The sequence below is a fragment of the Mytilus californianus genome, unplaced genomic scaffold (genome assembly GCF_021869535.1).
Source record: "Mytilus californianus isolate M0D057914Y unplaced genomic scaffold, xbMytCali1.0.p SCAF_8, whole genome shotgun sequence".
Lineage (NCBI taxonomy): Eukaryota > Metazoa > Mollusca > Bivalvia > Mytilida > Mytilidae > Mytilus > Mytilus californianus.
Genome location: NW_026262734.1, coordinates 55,770,115 through 55,787,678, shown reverse-complemented (window position 1 = coordinate 55,787,678; position 17,564 = coordinate 55,770,115). Strand labels below are relative to the sequence as shown.

At 33.9% G+C, this 17,564-nt stretch overlaps 1 protein-coding gene across 8 annotated transcripts in view; it reads right to left on the bottom strand.

Annotated features, from left to right (window-relative positions):
* LOC127711078 (uncharacterized) overlaps positions 1–17,564 on the bottom strand; it is a 1,247,322-nt gene that overhangs the window by 1,202,961 nt on the left and 26,797 nt on the right. The window lies entirely within an intron of this gene.

Below are 17,564 nucleotides of genomic sequence, written 5' to 3'. Positions count from 1 at the left end.
AAAGAGTGTTACTTCAGGTCTGAGTATATGTAATAATGAGTGGTACTTCACAGCTGAAGATATGTAATAATTAGTGGTACTTTACGCCTGAATAAATGTAATAATGAGTCGAGAGCTTCACGCCTAGGTATATGTAATAATGAATGGCATTTCACGCCTGAAGAAAATTCAAATAATGAGTGGTTCGTTATGACTGAGAATATGAAATAATGAGTGGTATTTCACCTCTAATGACGTGCAATAAAGAGTGTTACTTCACGTCTGAGTATATGTAATAATGAGTGGTACTTCACGCCTGAAGAAGTAATAATGAGAGGTACTTCACGCCTGAGGATATGCAATAATGAGTGGTACTTCACGCCTGGAGATATGTAATAATGAGTAATACGTCACTTCTGAGGATATGTAATAATGAATGGTACTTTACGGCTGAGGATATAAAATAATGAGTAGTACTTCACGGCCGAGGATATTTAATAATGAGTGGTGCTTCACACCTGAGGATTCGAAATAATAAGTGGTACATCACACCTGATGATATGTAATAATGAGTGAAACTTCACGCCTGAAGACATATAATAATGAGAGAAACTTCACGACTGAAGATATGTAATAATGAGTGGTACTTCACAACTGAAGATATGTAATTATGAGTGGTACTTCACGCCTGAGGATTTGTAATAATGAGTGGTACTTCACGCCAGAGTATATATAATGATGAGTGGTACATGACACCTGAAGATATGTAATTATGAGTGGTACTTCACGCCTGAATATATGAAATAATAAGTGGTACATCACGCCTGAAGATATGTAATAATTAGTTGTACTTCACGCCTGAGGATTTGTAATAATGAGTGGTACATCACACTTTAGGATATGTAAAAATTAGTGAAACTTCACGCCTGAAGATATGTAACCATGCGTGGTACTTCACAACTGAGGATATGTAATAATTAGTTATAATTCACGTCTGAAGATATGTAATAATGAGCGGTACTTCACATCTAAAGATATGTTATATTGACAATCTTCACGTCTGAAGATATGTTATAATGAGTGGTATTTCACAACTGAGGATATGTAATAATGAGTGGTACTTCACGTCTGAAGATATGTAATAATGAGCGGTACTTCACACTTGAAGATATGTAATGAGTGGTACTTCCGCCTGAAGATATGTAATAATGAGCGGTACTTCACGTCTGAGGATATGTATTAATGAATGGTACTTCACAGCTGAAGATATGTAATTATTGGTGGTACTTTACGCCTGAGGAAATGTAATAATGAGTCGAGAGCTTCACGACTGAGAATATGTATTAATAAGTGGTACTTCACCCCCGAAGATATTTAAAAATGAGAGGTACTTTACGCCTGAAAATGTGTAACAATGAGTGGTACTTTATTCCTGAAGAGATGTTATAATGAGTGGTATTTCACATCTGAAGATATGTAATAATGATTGGTATTTCACGCCTAATGATATGTAATAAAGAGTGTTACTTCAGGTCTGAGTATATGTAATAATGAGTGGTACTTCACAGCTGAAGATATGTAATAATTAGTGGTACTTCACGCCTGAAGAAATTTAATAATGAGTCGAGAGCTTCATGCCTAGGTATATGTAATAATGAATGGCATTTCACGCTTGAAGAAAATTCAAATAATGAGTGGTTCATTATGACGGAGAATATGAAATAATGAATGGTACTTCACGCCTGAAGATAAGTAATAATGAGGGATACTTCACGCCTGAAAATGTGTAACAATTAGTGGTACTTTATGTCTGAAGAGATGTTATAATAAGTGGTACTTCACACTTGAAGATATGTAATAATGAGTGGTATTTCACCTCTAATGATATGCAATAAAGAGTGTTACTTCACGTCTGAGGATATGTAATAATGAGTGGTACTTCACGCCTAAAGAAGTAATAATGAGAGGTACTTTACGCCTGAGGATATGCAATAATGAGTGGTACTTCACGCCTGGAGATATGTAATAATGAGTAATACGTCACTTCTGAGGATATGTAATAATGAATGGTACTTTACGGCTGATGATATAAAATAATGAGTAGTACTTCACGGCCGAGAATATTTAATAATGAGTGGTACTTCACACCTGAGGATTCGTAATAATAAGTGGTACATCACACCTGAGGATATGTAAAAATGAGTGAAACTTCACGCCTGAAGACATATAATAATGAGAGAAACTTCACGACTGAAGATATGTAATAATGAGTGGTAGTTCACGCCTGAAGATATGAAATAATGAGTGGTACATCACGCCAGATGATATGTAATAATGAGTGGTACATCACGCGTTATGATATGTAATAATGAATGGTACATCACGACTGAGTATATGTAATAATAAGTGGTACTTCACGCCTGAAGATATGTAATATTTAGTTGTACTTCACGCCTGAGGATTTGTAATAATGAGTGGTACATCACACCTTAGGATATGTTAAAATTAGTAAAACTTCACGCCTGAAAATATGTGATAATGAAAAATACTTCTAAAGATATGTTATATTGACAATCTTCACGTCTGAAGATATGTTATAATGAGTGGTATTTCATAACTGAGTATATGTAATAATGAGTGGTACTTCACGTCTGAAGATATGTAATAATGAGCGGTACTTCACACTTGAAGATATGTAATGAGTTGTACTTCCGCCTGAAGATATGTAATAATGAGTGGTACTTCACGTCTGAGTATATGAAGTAATGAGTGGTACTTCACAACTGAAGATATGTAATTATTAGTGGTACTTTACTCCTGAAGAAATGTAATAATGAGTCGAGAGCTTCGCGTCTAGGTATATGTAATAATGAATGGCATTTCACGCCTGAAGAAAATTCAGATAATGAGAGGTACATCACGACTGAGAATATGTAATAATAAGTGGTAATTTACGCCTGAAGATATGTAATAATGAGAGGTATTTTACGCCTGAAAATGTGTAACAATGAGTGGTACTTTATTCCTAAAGAAATGTTAAAATGAGTGGTATTTCACATCTGAAGATATGTAATAATGAGTGGTATTTCACGCCTAATGATATTCAATAAAGAGTGTTACTTCAGGTCTGAGTATATGTAATAATGAGTGGTACTTCACAGCTGAAGATATGTAATAATTAGTGGTACTTTACGCCTGAATAAATGTAATAATGAGTCGAGAGCTTCACGCCTAGGTATATGTAATAATGAATGGCATTTCACGCCTGAAGAAAATTCAAATAATGAGTGGTTCGTTATGACTGAGAATATGAAATAATGAGTGGTATTTCACCTCTAATGACGTGCAATAAAGAGTGTTACTTCACGTCTGAGTATATGTAATAATGAGTGGTACTTCACGCCTGAAGAAGTAATAATGAGAGGTACTTCACGCCTGAGGATATGCAATAATGAGTGGTACTTCACGCCTGGAGATATGTAATAATGAGTAATACGTCACTTCTGAGGATATGTAATAATGAATGGTACTTTACGGCTGAGGATATAAAATAATGAGTAGTACTTCACGGCCGAGGATATTTAATAATGAGTGGTGCTTCACACCTGAGGATTCGAAATAATAAGTGGTACATCACACCTGATGATATGTAATAATGAGTGAAACTTCACGCCTGAAGACATATAATAATGAGAGAAACTTCACGACTGAAGATATGTAATAATGAGTGGTACTTCACAACTGAAGATATGTAATTATGAGTGGTACTTCACGCCTGAGGATTTGTAATAATGAGTGGTACTTCACGCCAGAGTATATATAATGATGAGTGGTACATGACACCTGAAGATATGTAATTATGAGTGGTACTTCACGCCTGAATATATGAAATAATAAGTGGTACATCACGCCTGAAGATATGTATTAATTAGTTGTACTTCACGCCTGAGGATTTGTAATAATGAGTGGTACATCACACTTTAGGATATGTAAAAATTAGTGAAACTTCACGCCTGAAGATATGTAACCATGCGTGGTACTTCACAACTGAGGATATGTAATAATTAGTTATAATTCACGTCTGAAGATATGTAATAATGAGCGGTACTTCACATCTAAAGATATGTTATATTGACAATCTTCACGTCTGAAGATATGTTATAATGAGTGGTATTTCACAACTGAGGATATGTAATAATGAGTGGTACTTCACGTCTGAAGATATGTAATAATGAGCGGTACTTCACACTTGAAGATATGTAATGAGTGGTACTTCCGCCTGAAGATATGTAATAATGAGCGGTACTTCACGTCTGAGGATATGTATTAATGAATGGTACTTCACAGCTGAAGATATGTAATTATTGGTGGTACTTTACGCCTGAGGAAATGTAATAATGAGTCGAGAGCTTCACGACTGAGAATATGTATTAATAAGTGGTACTTCACCCCCGAAGATATTTAAAAATGAGAGGTACTTTACGCCTGAAAATGTGTAACAATGAGTGGTACTTTATTCCTGAAGAGATGTTATAATGAGTGGTATTTCACATCTGAAGATATGTAATAATGATTGGTATTTCACGCCTAATGATATGTAATAAAGAGTGTTACTTCAGGTCTGAGTATATGTAATAATGAGTGGTACTTCACAGCTGAAGATATGTAATAATTAGTGGTACTTCACGCCTGAAGAAATTTAATAATGAGTCGAGAGCTTCATGCCTAGGTATATGTAATAATGAATGGCATTTCACGCTTGAAGAAAATTCAAATAATGAGTGGTTCATTATGACGGAGAATATGAAATAATGAATGGTACTTCACGCCTGAAGATAAGTAATAATGAGGGATACTTCACGCCTGAAAATGTGTAACAATTAGTGGTACTTTATGTCTGAAGAGATGTTATAATAAGTGGTACTTCACACTTGAAGATATGTAATAATGAGTGGTATTTCACCTCTAATGATATGCAATAAAGAGTGTTACTTCACGTCTGAGGATATGTAATAATGAGTGGTACTTCACGCCTAAAGAAGTAATAATGAGAGGTACTTTACGCCTGAGGATATGCAATAATGAGTGGTACTTCACGCCTGGAGATATGTAATAATGAGTAATACGTCACTTCTGAGGATATGTAATAATGAATGGTACTTTACGGCTGATGATATAAAATAATGAGTAGTACTTCACGGCCGAGAATATTTAATAATGAGTGGTACTTCACACCTGAGGATTCGTAATAATAAGTGGTACATCACACCTGAGGATATGTAAAAATGAGTGAAACTTCACGCCTGAAGACATATAATAATGAGAGAAACTTCACGACTGAAGATATGTAATAATGAGTGGTAGTTCACGCCTGAAGATATGAAATAATGAGTGGTACATCACGCCAGATGATATGTAATAATGAGTGGTACATCACGCGTTATGATATGTAATAATGAATGGTACATCACGACTGAGTATATGTAATAATAAGTGGTACTTCACGCCTGAAGATATGTAATATTTAGTTGTACTTCACGCCTGAGGATTTGTAATAATGAGTGGTACATCACACCTTAGGATATGTTAAAATTAGTAAAACTTCACGCCTGAAAATATGTGATAATGAAAAATACTTCACAACTGAGGATATTTAATAATGAGTGGTACTTCACGCCTATGTTTCGTAATAATGAGTGGTACATCACACCTGAGGATATGTAAAAATGAATGAAACTTCACGCCTGAAGACATATAATAATGAGAGAAACTTAACGACTGAAGATATGTAACCATGCGTGGTACTTCACAACTGAGGATATGTAATAATTAGTTATAATTCACGTCTGAAGATATGTAATAATGAGCGGTACTTCACATCTAAAGATATGTTATATTGACAATCTTCACGTCTAAAGATATGTTATAATGAGTGGTATTTCACAACTGAGGATATGTAATAATGAGTGGTACTTCATGTTTGAAGATATGTAATAATGAGCAGTACTTCACACTTGAAGATATGTAATGAGTGGTACTTCACGCCCGATGATATGTTATGAAGAGTGGTACTTCACGGCTGATGATATGTAATAATGAGTGGTACTTCACGCCTCATCATATGTAATAATAAGTGGTACTTCACGCCTGAAGATATGAAATAATGAGTGGCACTTTTCGTGTGAGGTTGCGTTATAATCAGTGGTACATCACATCTGAAGAGATGTAATACTAAGTGGTACTTCACGCCAGAAGATATGAAATAATTAGTGGTAATTCACGTCTGAGGATATGTAATAATGAGCGGTACTTCACGTATGAGGATATGTAATAATAAGTGGTACTTCACATCTAAGGATATGTAATAATGAGCGTTACTTCACGTATGAGGATGTCGTCTAATAATGAGTGGTACTTCACGCCTAAAGATGTGCAATATTGAGTGGTGCTTCACGCCTTATGATATACAGTAATTAGTGGTACTTCACGCCTGAAAATATGTAATGATGAGTGGTATTTCACACCTGAAGATATGAAATAATGAGTGGTGCGTTACGCCTGAGGATTCGTAATAATGAGTGGTACATCACACCTGAAGATATGCAAAAATGAGTGATACTTTCGCCTGAAGATATGTAATAAATAACGTCTAAAGAAATGTAATAATGAGCGGTACTTCACAAGTGAGGATAAGTAATAATGAGTGGTACTTCACGCTGCGTATATGTAATAATTAGTGATACTTCACACCTGAAGATATGTAAAAATGAGTGATACTTCCGACTTAAGATATTTAATAATGAGCGGTACTTCACGTCTGAGGGTATGTAATAATGAATGGTACTTCACGCCTGAGGATATGCAAAAATGAGTGTTACTTCACGCCTGGAGATATGTAATAATGAGTGTTTCTTCACGTCTAAAGATATGAAATAATGAGCGGTACTTCACGTCTGAAAATGTGTAACAATGAGTGGTACTTCGTGTCTGAAGAGATGTTATAATGAGTGGTACTTCACACTTGAAGATATGTAATTGTTAGTGGTATTTCACGCCTAATGATATGCAATAAAGAGTGGTACTTCACGCCTGTTGAAATGTAATGATGAGTGGTACATCACGCCTGATGATATAATATAATTGGTTGTACTTCACACCTGAAGATATGTAGTAATTAGTGGTACTTTACGCCTGAAGAAATGTAATAATGAGTAGAGTGCAGCTTCACGCCCAGGTATATGTAATAATGAATAGCATTTCACGCCTGAAGAAAATTCAAATAATGAGTGGTACATCACGACTTAGAATATGTAATAATGACTGATACTTCATGCCTGAAGATATGTAATAATTAGTTTTACTTCACGCCTGAAGATTTGTAATAATGAGTGGTGCGTTACACCTGTTAGAATATAGCAAAGTGCTCTCGACCAATGAAATTGTAGGATTGGATGCCTCTTAATTGTGAAGAATGAATGTAAATCATGTTCTTAGTAAGGGATTATCCTATTATTTTTGGTCTATTTACAGTTCAAAACAAAGAGTTTCTATAAATGAGTTACAACTGCCCCGAAGCACATTTATCAGATTGGAATGATTTATCACACAGTGATTGAAACTGACTAAAAGTTGAATTGTGAAACAAACAAAAATCTCAAAATAAGTTGAAGTTTACTGGTGCAGTAAAATTTGTACAGTGAATGTTATTATGAAAATATTAATAACTTCAAATTACTAAAAAAAAATAAACAATACCAAAGCAAAACAAAAAAAGAAAAAAAATCTTTCAGATAAAAAAATAACCTAAATTTTTAGCTTTCCAAAACTTTGATTACTTGATCAGTGGTTGGGAAGAATAGTTATTTCCAATATTCCGATAAAAAAAAACAGGAATTTATAGACATTATTTTTAACACTTCCCTGAAATAATGAAAAATATCATTTGATGTAAAAAAAACGGACCAAGATATTGGCTGTGAAATAAAATTTAGTTGTAACTCAAATGCATTAATTGATTTTTAACTGTAAATAAAAAAAGGATAATTCCTCACTAAAATATTACATGATTTACATTCATACTCACAATCAAGAAACATATCCAATTCCTACCTTTTCTTTCTACTGTTGTGTCACTTAATATCTATATCGCTTTTAAAAAAAAAATACTTCCCAAATGATGTGAAAGTCCTTACATCACTAAAACTAATCCATAAATGACATGTCCAAAAAGGAAGTCATGCATCAATTATAAACATTGCACTGACAATGAAACTAATTCTTGAATAGATCATTTGAGCCTTGAGCACTTTACAATATTCTAAGTTTGTAAGAGAATGATAATCCCTTACTTCATGATAAGTACTCGCTAACGCTCGTACTTAATCATGAAGAAAGGGATTATCATTCTCTTACATATACTAATAATGCGAGATACTTCACAATTAAGGATATGTAATAATGAGTGGTACTTCAAGCCTGATGATTCGTAATAATGAGTGGTACATCACAACTGAGAATATGTACAAATAAGTAAAACTTCACGCCTGAAGACATATAATAACGAGAGAAAACTTCACAACTGAAGATATGTAATAATGAATGGTACATCACAACTGAGGATATGTAATAATGAGCGGTAATTCACGTCTGAAGATATGTAATAATACGCAGTACTTCACATCTAAAGATATGTTATATTGACATTCTTTACGTCTGAAGATATGTAATAAATAGTGGTACATCACACCTGGTGATATGTAAAAAATGAGTGTAACGTCACGCCTGAAGATATGTAATAATGCGAGATACTTCACAATTAAGGATATGTAATAATGAGTGGTACTTCACGTATGAGGATATGTAATAATAAGTGGTACTTCACATCTAAGGATATGTAATAATGAGCGTTACTTCACGTATGAGGATGTCGTCTAATAATGAGTGGTACTTCACGCCTAAAGATGTGCAATATTGAGTGGTGCTTCACGCCTTATGATATACAGTAATTAGTGGTACTTCACGCCTGAAAATATGTAATGATGAGTGGTATTTCACACCTGAAGATATGAAATAATGAGTGGTGCGTTACGCCTGAGGATTCGTAATAATGAGTGGTACATCACACCTGAAGATATGCAAAAATGAGTGATACTTTCGCCTGAAGATATGTAATAAATAACGTCTAAAGAAATGTAATAATGAGCGGTACTTCACAAGTGAGGATAAGTAATAATGAGTGGTACTTCACGCTGCGTATATGTAATAATTAGTGATACTTCACACCTGAAGATATGTAAAAATGAGTGATACTTCCGACTTAAGATATTTAATAATGAGCGGTACTTCACGTCTGAGGGTATGTAATAATGAATGGTACTTCACGCCTGAGGATATGCAAAAATGAGTGTTACTTCACGCCTGGAGATATGTAATAATGAGTGTTTCTTCACGTCTAAAGATATGAAATAATGAGCGGTACTTCACGTCTGAAAATGTGTAACAATGAGTGGTACTTCGTGTCTGAAGAGATGTTATAATGAGTGGTACTTCACACTTGAAGATATGTAATTGTTAGTGGTATTTCACGCCTAATGATATGCAATAAAGAGTGGTACTTCACGCCTGTTGAAATGTAATGATGAGTGGTACATCACGCCTGATGATATAATATAATTGGTTGTACTTCACACCTGAAGATATGTAGTAATTAGTGGTACTTTACGCCTGAAGAAATGTAATAATGAGTAGAGTGCAGCTTCACGCCCAGGTATATGTAATAATGAATAGCATTTCACGCCTGAAGAAAATTCAAATAATGAGTGGTACATCACGACTTAGAATATGTAATAATGACTGATACTTCATGCCTGAAGATATGTAATAATTAGTTTTACTTCACGCCTGAAGATTTGTAATAATGAGTGGTGCGTTACACCTGTTAGAATATAGCAAAGTGCTCTCGACCAATGAAATTGTAGGATTGGATGCCTCTTAATTGTGAAGAATGAATGTAAATCATGTTCTTAGTAAGGGATTATCCTATTATTTTTGGTCTATTTACAGTTCAAAACAAAGAGTTTCTATAAATGAGTTACAACTGCCCCGAAGCACATTTATCAGATTGGAATGATTTATCACACAGTGATTGAAACTGACTAAAAGTTGAATTGTGAAACAAACAAAAATCTCAAAATAAGTTGAAGTTTACTGGTGCAGTAAAATTTGTACAGTGAATGTTATTATGAAAATATTAATAACTTCAAATTACTAAAAAAAAATAAACAATACCAAAGCAAAACAAAAAAAGAAAAAAAATCTTTCAGATAAAAAAATAACCTAAATTTTTAGCTTTCCAAAACTTTGATTACTTGATCAGTGGTTGGGAAGAATAGTTATTTCCAATATTCCGATAAAAAAAAACAGGAATTTATAGACATTATTTTTAACACTTCCCTGAAATAATGAAAAATATCATTTGATGTAAAAAAAACGGACCAAGATATTGGCTGTGAAATAAAATTTAGTTGTAACTCAAATGCATTAATTGATTTTTAACTGTAAATAAAAAAAGGATAATTCCTCACTAAAATATTACATGATTTACATTCATACTCACAATCAAGAAACATATCCAATTCCTACCTTTTCTTTCTACTGTTGTGTCACTTAATATCTATATCGCTTTTAAAAAAAAAATACTTCCCAAATGATGTGAAAGTCCTTACATCACTAAAACTAATCCATAAATGACATGTCCAAAAAGGAAGTCATGCATCAATTATAAACATTGCACTGACAATGAAACTAATTCTTGAATAGATCATTTGAGCCTTGAGCACTTTACAATATTCTAAGTTTGTAAGAGAATGATAATCCCTTACTTCATGATAAGTACTCGCTAACGCTCGTACTTAATCATGAAGAAAGGGATTATCATTCTCTTACATATACTAATAATGCGAGATACTTCACAATTAAGGATATGTAATAATGAGTGGTACTTCAAGCCTGATGATTCGTAATAATGAGTGGTACATCACAACTGAGAATATGTACAAATAAGTAAAACTTCACGCCTGAAGACATATAATAACGAGAGAAAACTTCACAACTGAAGATATGTAATAATGAATGGTACATCACAACTGAGGATATGTAATAATGAGCGGTAATTCACGTCTGAAGATATGTAATAATACGCAGTACTTCACATCTAAAGATATGTTATATTGACATTCTTTACGTCTGAAGATATGTAATAAATAGTGGTACATCACACCTGGTGATATGTAAAAAATGAGTGTAACGTCACGCCTGAAGATATGTAATAATGCGAGATACTTCACAATTAAGGATATGTAATAATGAGTGGTACTTCAAGCCTGATGATTCGTAATAATGAGTGGTACATCACACCTGAGAATATGTACAAATAAGTAAAACTTCACGCCTGAAGACATATAATAACGAGAGAAACTTCACAACTGAAGATATGTCATAATGAGTGGTACATCACAACTGAGGATATGTAATAATGAGCGGTAATTCACGTCTGAAGATATGTAATAATACGCAGTACTTCACATCTAAAGATATGTTAACATTCTTTACGTCTGAAGATATGTAATAATGAGTGGTACTTCACGCCTGAAGATATGAAATAATGAATGGCACTTCACTACTGAGGAAGAGTAATAATTACTGGTACAACGCATCTGAAGATAAGTAATAATGAGTGGTACTTCAAGTCTGAGATATATAATAATTAGTGGTACTACTCGTCTGATGTTGCTTTATAATCAGTGGTACTTCTCGTCTGAGGTTGCGTTATAATCCGTGGTAGATCACATCTGAGGAGATGTAATACTGAGTGGTAGTTCACGCCAGAACATATGAAATAATGAGTGGTACTTCATGTCTGAGGATATGTAATGATGAGTGGTACTTCACGTCTGAGGATATGTAATGATGAGCGGTACTTCACGTATGACGATGTCAAATAATGAGTAGTACTTCACGCCTGAAGATATGCAATATTGAGTGGTCCTTCGCGACTGTGGATATACAATAGTTAGTGGTACTTCACGCCTGAAGATATGTAGTAATGAGTGGTATTTCACGCCTGAAGATATAAAATAATGAGTGGTATTTCACGCCTGGAGATATAAAATAATGAGTGGTACTTCACGCCTGAGGCTTTGTAATAATGAGTGGTACATCACACCTGAGGATATTTGATAATGAATGATATTTCACACATGAAGATATGTAAAAATGAGTGATACCTCCACCTGAAGATATGAATAAATTACGTCTAAAGAAATGAAATAATGAGCGGTACCTCACGAGTGAGGATAAGAAATAATCAGTGGTACTTCACGCTGCGCATATGTAATAGTGAGTGATACTTCACACTTAAAGATATCTAAAACATGTAAAAATGAGTGATACGTCCACTTGAAGATATGTAATAACGAGTGGTACTTGACGCCTGAGGATATGCAATAATGAGTGGTACTTCATGCCTGGATATATGTTATAATTAGTGGCACTTCACATCAAAAGATATGAAATAATGAGCGGTACTGCACGTCTGAAAATGTGTAGCAATGAGTGGTACTACATGTCTGAGAGATGTTATAATGAGTGGTACTTCACACTTGAAGATATGTCATAATGAATGGTTTTTCACGCCTAATGATATGCAATAAAGAGTGGTACTTCACGCCTGTTGAAATGTAATGAGTGGTACTTCACGCCTGATGATATGTAATAATGAGTGGCACTTCACGACTGAGGATGAGTAATAATGAGTGGATCTTCACGTCACGTCTGAAGATATGCAATAATGAGTGGTACATCACACCTGATGACATGTAATAATGAGTGGTTCTTCAGGCCTCATGATATGTAATAATGAGTGGTACATCACGCCAGATGATATGTAATAATGAGTTGTACATCACGCGTTATGATATGTAATAATGAATGGTACATCACGACTGAGTATATGTAATAATAAGTGGTACTTCACGCCTGAAGATATGTAATAATTAGTTGTACTTCAAGCCTGAAGATTTGTAATAATGAGTAGTACCTCACACTTTGTGATATGTAAAAATTAGTGAAACTTCACGCCTGAAGATATGTCATAATGAAAGATAGTTCACAACTGAGGATATGTAATAATGAGTGGTACTTCACGCCTATGATTCGTAATAATGAGTGGTACATCACACCTGAGGATATGTAAAAATGAGTGAAACTTCACGCCTGAAGACATATAATAATGAGAGAAACTTAACGACTGAAGATATGTAACCATGCGTGGTACTTCACAACTGAGGATATGTAATAATTAGTTAAAATTCACGTCTGAAGATATGTAATAATGAGCGGTACTTCACATCTAAAGATATGTTATATTGACAATCTTCACGTCTGAAGATATGTTATAATGAGTGGTATTTCACAACTGAGGCTATGTAATAATGAGTGGTACTTCACGTCTGAAGATATGTAATAATGAGCGGTACTTCACACTTGAAGATATGTAATGAGTGGTAATTCCGCCTGAAGATATGTAATAATGAGCGGTACTTCACGTCTGAGGATATGTAATAATGAGTGGTACTTCACAGCTGAAGATATGTAATTATTAGTGGTACTTTACGCCTGAAGAAATGTAATAATGAGTCGAGAGCTTCACGCCTAGGTATATGTAATTATGAATGGCATTTCACGCCTGAAGAAAATTCAAATAATGAGTGGTACATCACGACTGAGAATATGTAATAATAAGTGGTACTTCACGCCTGAAGATATGTAATAATGAGAGGTACTTTACGCCTGAAAATGAGTAACAATGAGTGGTACTTTATTCCTGAAGAGATGTTATAATGAGTGGTATTTCACATCTGAAGATATGTAATAATGAGTGGTATTTCACCTCTAATGATATGCAATAAAGAGTGTTACTTCACGTCTGAGGATATGTAATAATGAGTGGTACTTCACGCCTGAAGAAGTAATAATGAGAGGTACTTCACGCCTGAGGATATGCAATAATGAGTGGTATTTCACGCCTGGATATATGTAATAATGAGTAATACGTCACTTCTGAGGATATGTAATAATGAATGGTACTTTACGGCTGAGGATATAAAATAATGAGTAGTACTTCACGGCCGAGGATATTTAATAGGCACTGGCTACGGTTACATGGAAATGTAACAATAATATAAAAATTATAGTTACATTGGAGACTAATTGCCGGAATGCAGGGTTGGGTAAGGAACTGATTAATTACGAATGTAACAATAATATTTGGGTCTACGGTTACATTGCGTTATTGTTACATTAACGCACTGCAATGTACGATGGGAATAGTAATGAATATGTATCAAAATAAGACTTGAAAACTTTTATTTGATATTTACAATATTGCATACAATATTTTGATTTTTTATTTACAATGACAGTTTCTACAAATCCAGTATGTTGTTTTTGGAGCATGTTTTAGTCCGACGCATTTTCGGTGAAACCACTCTAAGCAGCCATCACAAACCAGTGATACGGCAATGTGCACGCTCTATATTGCATACCGTACAATTTCATTCTGCATTTTCCCTTTATGAAGTTTAAAAAACTTTCAATGTCTGAATGCCATGCTTCAGGTGTAAAATATTTTGTTACTCTTGCAATGTTTACATTTTCGTTCAATATTTTTTGGGAAGCATGTTAGGTTGTTTAAATACAAGTCAATTGTGAAAGCAATTAATGTTGACATTTGCCGACAGATTGAAATTGGTGTAAACAGTGTTTTCATTTTCAGAGTCCAGATATTTTGTGATCTTATCAATCATGACAGTACATGCTCTATTGAACGGTTCATTAAGTATTCATCAATAGTGATATTAAACTAAACTGTAGTAGTCATGATTTTTAACAACACCAAAACAATCAATACTTATTCGCTGAATAATATTTTTTTATTAATATTATCTAGTACATATCGAAGAATTAAGCAACATAACTATAAAAGGTTTAAGTTTAATAAATCTATCATACATTGCAGTCTTTAATGTAACAATAACGCAATGTAACCGTAGACCCAAATATTATTGTTACGGCATTCGTAATTAATCGATTCCTTACCCAACCCTGCATTCCGGCAATTAGTCTTCAATGTAACAATAATTTTTATATTATTGTTACATTTCCATGTAACCGTAGCCAGTGCCTATTTAATAATGAGTGGTGCTTCACGCCTGAGGATTCGTAATAATAAGTGGTACATCACACCTGAGGATATGTAAAAATGAGTGAAACTTCACGCCTGAAGACATATAATAATGAGAGAAACTTCACGACTGAAGATATGTAAAAATGAGTGGTACTTCACAACTGAAGATATGTAATTATGAGTGGTACTTCACGCCTGAGGATTTGTAGTAATGAGTGGTACTTCACGCCAGAGGATATATAATGATGACTGGTACATCACACCTGAAGATATGTAATTATGAGTGGTACTTCACGCCTGAAGATTTGTAATAATGAATGGTACATCACATCTGAGCATTTGTAATAATGAGTGGTACATCACACCTGAGGATGTGTAAAAATGAGTGAAAATTCACGCCTGAAGATATATAATAATGAGAGATACTTCACAACTGAGGATATGTAATAATTAGTGGTAATTCACGTCTAAAGATATGTAATATTACGCGGTACTTCTCATCTAAAGATATGTTATATTAATATTCTTCACGTCCGAATGAGAGGTACTTCACGCCTGTGGATATGCAATAATGAGTGGTACTTCACGCCTGGAAATATGTAATAATGGGTTATACTTCACGCATGAGGATATGTTATGAAGAGTGGTACTTCAAGCCTGATGATATGTAATAATGAGTGGTACTTCACGCCTGACATTTAATGATGATTGGTACTTCACGCATGAAGATATGAAATAATGAGTGGCACTTCACGACTGAGGATGAGTAATAATGAGTGGTACTTCTAACTGATGATATGTAATAATGAGTGGTACTTCACACCTCATGATATGTTATAATGAGTTGTACTTCATGCCTCATGATATGTAATAATGATTGGTACTTCACGCCTGAAGATATGACATATGAGTGGCACTTCACGACTGAGGATGAGTAATAATTAGTGGTACTTCACGCCTGATATGTAATAATGAGTGGTACTTCACACCTGATATGTAATAATGAGTGGTACTTCACACCTGAAGATATGTAAAAATGAGTGAAACTTCATGACTGAAGATATGTGATAATGAGAGATACTTCACAACTGAGGATATGTAATAATGGGTGGTACTTCACACCTGAGGATTCGTAATAATGAGTGGTACATCACATCTGGGTATATGTAAAAATGAGTGAAACTTTACGCCTGAGACATATAATAATGAGAGAAACTTCACGACTGAAGATATGTAAAAATGAGTGGTACATCGCACCTGAGGATTTGTAATAATGAGTGGTACATCACACCTGAGGATATGTTAAAATGAGTGAAACTTCATGCCTGAAGATATGTGATAATGAGAGATACTTCACAACTGAGGATATGTAATAATGGGTGGTACTTCACAACTGAGGATATGTAATAATTAGTGGTAATTCATGTCTGAAGATATGTAATAATGAGCTGTACTTCACATTTAAAGATATGTTATATTGACGTTCTTCTTGTCTGAAGATGTGTTATAATGAGTGGTACTTCACAACTGAGGATATGTAATAAAGAGTGGTACTCCACGCCTGATATGTAATAATGAGTGGTACTTCACACCTCATGATATGTAATAATGAGTGGTACTTCATGCCTCATATCTTATAATGAGTGGTACTTCACACCTCATGATATGTAATAATGAGTGGTACTTCACTCTTCATGATATGTAATAATGAGTCATACCTCACACCTCATGATATGTAATAATGAGTGGTACTTCACGCCTGAAGATATGTAATAATGAGTGGTACTTCACGCCTGAAGATATGAAATAATGAGTGGTACTTCACGACTGATGATATGTAATACTAGTAATAAAAGTGAAATAGGTTAAAATATTTGAAAATATTTACAAAATAAAAATTCAAACTAATGCAAAATATTTAGAAAAGAGAGGGATCCATTGCTTTAATAGAACCTAAATATTTTGTATTTAATAGATAAACAAAAATAAAAATAACTTTGATATCTTCAATTATTTTTATCAATTATTAAAAATTATAGTTTGTCTGTTATTGAAACTAAACAAGATGATTTTTTTGTCTATAGTTTACCTAGGTATATGTGCATCTTCAACAATGGCCACTCTAAAACATTGTAGACTAGAATATAAATACATGACTGAAATCTCTTTTTTGTTCATCTGTATTTCTGGTATTTTTTGTTGTTGTTGATAGTTTCTCTTTATCTTCTATAATTTTGCCCAAATACAAAAAGTGTAATTGATCGGCTTGCACTAGACTGTCTACAAATATTTTCAAATTTACTCAAATACATATTATCTTATGTTTATCAATTTCACAATT